At 32.2% G+C, this 3,745-nt stretch overlaps 1 long non-coding RNA gene across 1 annotated transcript; it reads left to right on the top strand.

Annotated features, from left to right (window-relative positions):
• Positions 1-487: 487 nt before the first annotated feature.
• Positions 488-3,445, top strand: LOC139848193 (uncharacterized). The gene is made up of 4 exons (XR_011759865.1): positions 488-905; positions 1,365-1,434; positions 1,582-1,640; positions 2,659-3,445. It is a non-coding gene; the product is annotated as an uncharacterized lncRNA (long non-coding RNA).
• The last annotated feature ends 300 nt before the right edge of the window (positions 3,446-3,745 follow it).

Raw genomic sequence — 3,745 nt, 5'->3', positions numbered from 1 at the left:
GGTTCTCCTCGTATGAAGATACAGATTTTGTTTGATTCCATAAGAAATTTTTCTTTTAATTGGATTGTTAGTAGAAGCAAATGTAATTGTAGTTGGAACTCATGGCTTGTCAAATCATTGTATTTGTTGGCCCTCCGCCCTAGTGCCTTGCTAAGGCGGTGTGGTTCGGTTTTTAATAAAATCCTTCGCAGTTCAAAAAAAAAAGATAACAAACCAACTTACTAAACGAGGCAAAACAACTAAAGTCAACGACACACAATCAACCGAAAGAGACCTACAACCTCAAGAAGCAAATGAAGCCAAACAAATCGGAAAATCGAACTACTTCAAGTTTGAAAACATAAAAAAATCAAAGTGAAAAATATAAAAAATCATAATGTAACTAAAGTCATTTCTCTTATATACTAAAACACAAACCAAATTGCGTCGTCTAACTACCTAAATACGACAATTAATCTAAACCACTAAAATTACCAGATAAATAATTCTGTATCCAACTATCACTCCTTCTTCCAAATCAATTATCTCCATCGCCAACAGCGAGAGTATGTGAATATGTACTGATCACTACTATAAACAAGGTCATTCTTTGTACCCATAATCACCTCCTTCTTCTATTAATTTCTACTGTATCTTCTACTGCGATCAGACTAACGGCATCTACCTTTTCTATGATTAAACTGAAACCCAAAAATCCAAAATCCTAAATCCCAAACCAATAGTCTATCTTCCAGGTTTTAGGGTTTTGTTTACGCTATTCAGCATAGATGATTCAGAGATTGAAGAACTAAAATTGTTGTTTGCAACCATTTTGAAGAGCTAAATTATTGGTAGAAACCACTGAATTTTGATCCATCGATCCTTCAGCATCCATCACTGGGATTTGTTCTAATTTTCTTCCAAAGGTATAACTTTGACCTATATTTAGTTATTATTATTTAGTATTCATCAAATTAATTATGTACACTTTTTATTCTTCGATTTTTGTCATTTGTATGACGTTGGATGAACTTTAATTTGTTCTTTATTTTTTTCTTCAAAAAACTCTACACAGGTATATATTCTTCTCTTGATTACATGTTATCCTCTTTGTTATTTTTGCCGGAATTACATTGTCGATTAAGCTACCATTGTATTGTTGTATCTATAAATGCTTATCGAATTGTATAAGGGGTAAATATGTAGCCAATAATCTTTTGTCAAATGTTTACACTAACATAAGTACATGTAGTATAATTTTTAAGTATGTTTGTTAGTTAGGTCAAAGCTCTTCTAATAGGTAGATTGAACTTTGAGTTACTGCATTTTGTGCACAATGTATGACTTAGTGTAGTTCCAACTGTGTAATGAATACTGTTTCTCAGCCTGTTTCTCTGCCGGCTGGTGTTTCTAGTATGGACGATTTCTCATTGCGTCGGACTTCCAATGCTACAAGTATGCTTCCGAAGTTCATTTATAATGAATTGTAATTTGTTCTTTTTCTTTCGCTATTGGATCAATTTATTCTGATTTAATGTCGTTTCTATTTTTGTATCTACCTGCTGGTGCTTTATCTGTTAATTTCTTCCCAACACTTTCCAGCACAACACATTCTCACTCCAGTCTGCCATATGCAATATCAGTGATGCCTACAACTGAAGGTATATTGTATATGGTGATCTGAATTAGTTGTTTTTTTTAGTTATTAATTTTGACTTCAACTTTTATATATAGTTAATATATATTTTGGGTGTTTTATCTTTATTAAGCCAACTTAAGTTTTGCCAGTTCTTAATTCATGCAAGTAGGAATTTAGTTTCGTTTTATATGTTTTTTTTTTTTTTTTGGTGAATCGGGTTGTTTACTACCATTTTGATAATCCTTATGTTTTTGTATGTTTAGCCATTTGCATTTGTTATGGGCTGTTGGTAGGTCTTTTTTGTTGGTAGGTCTTTTGCTTTCGACTAGGCATTGTGATTTTCTAAGATTGTTTGGTTTGTATAATATTTAGTTGTCATCTACTTTGCTTTTGTGTTACTCTGTTTATGTGTATATGATTATCTAATTGTGGAGGTGTTACATGTTTTTATCGAGACATTAGCGATTGTAATGCACTTTTCATTTTATTACAGATCTTGCTACGATTAAATTTGTTTTTCGTTCATGACATTTTATTTTGTTTAAAGTTTTTTCGATCATGGCGGGTAAAACTTACACAAAATGTGTAACAGACAAATTACTTATTCAAGATTTTTCTTACATGTTTGATTAGTGATATTGCAACTTCAGAATCCATCAGTTTAGAATTTCTTAATGTGGAAGAATTTTATTAAGAATTATGTCTATGTTATTGTTTATACTTAGGGGAATGACAATCATAATGGAAAACGCTACACAAAGTGGAGTGATGGAGACCTAAAAGAAAACATATACTACGTATTTACTAGAATTGGAGCCGTAAACAAACTTCATATAATTTTGTAGCTAAAGTGTCATTCGCCAATTTACTTCCCACTTATTATCTTGATGACTCAAAATTATCGACAAATAACGTGTGCTCCATATCCCATGCTACTAATAACACTAACCATTTGTATTAGCCACAACGCTTACATACATCGTTATAGCTTAGTTTTAATATTGTTGAAACCATTTGACTTGCGCCAACTAATAATGCAGGACAGTTACAGCTTCGGGAACTCCGACCAACTACTGCTACTTAGATCTAACCGTTGAAGAGTTTGAATGAATAATTGATTAGTGAGATATTTTCCACAACACACTCAACTCGCAGCTGCCACACTAATCAATCATCAATACATTAACAACTCACGACCGAGAAACTACAAGGTTCTATCTTTCTTCTCGCAGAGTCACAGTATGTTAATAACTATCCCTTTTTAGTAACTTCCTTAAATAAGAAAATAATTATTGGATGTACATAACTAAACCAAGCATTGACAACTCGTGGGCCCATGCAAATGTTGAACATTTTTACTTCACCATATGCTTCTCTCTTGCAGCAAGTGAACGAAGGTAACTGTTTTCATATTATGTGCTTTGGTACTCCCTATGTCAAATAGTGCATTGTTTCTACTCTTGATTATAGTCTGATGTTTGGAATAGCTTCAGACGAGTATTTTGGTATGCCAATGACTCTTTCACTGATACGCCGCATCAACTTCCTGGAATTGCATCCCTCCAAGAGGCTATTGTTTGATATGTAGCAAGTATATATGGATATTGTTGCATAGGTGAAGAATCTTCTAATCTTAGGTTGCATTGGTGATATTGCCCTATCATTTCATCAGCTTTTTGGTTTCTTATTGTCACGATCAATAAATTGTTTGCATTTTTGATCTGATATTTGGTTGTCTACTTTTGTGAATATATACACGCTTCCATTTATCCTAACTTCAGTAGTTTTAGTTTTAGCACTATTAGATTAACTATGGATATGGATTTTGTCTGGTTTAATGTGCTTCTTGATTACAGTTATTTGTCTGTAATATGACTTCCTACATATCGATGTTATACATGTACATATTATCTAAACTATGTATACCATGACCTACATAATAAAACCTATATAAAAGCAACACGCGTTATTGTTCGCCGCCGCAACGCGCGGCCAGGCACTTATCTACTTATAAACAATCTATATTGTTGATCTTGAAGTAGTTTATATATATATATATATATATATATATATATATATATATATATATATATATATATATATATATATAATTTTAAATTTGAATAC

Source organism: Rutidosis leptorrhynchoides, chromosome 5, assembly GCF_046630445.1.
Source record: "Rutidosis leptorrhynchoides isolate AG116_Rl617_1_P2 chromosome 5, CSIRO_AGI_Rlap_v1, whole genome shotgun sequence".
Taxonomy (NCBI): Eukaryota; Viridiplantae; Streptophyta; class Magnoliopsida; order Asterales; family Asteraceae; genus Rutidosis; species Rutidosis leptorrhynchoides.
This window is presented reverse-complemented; position numbering and strand designations above follow the sequence as displayed.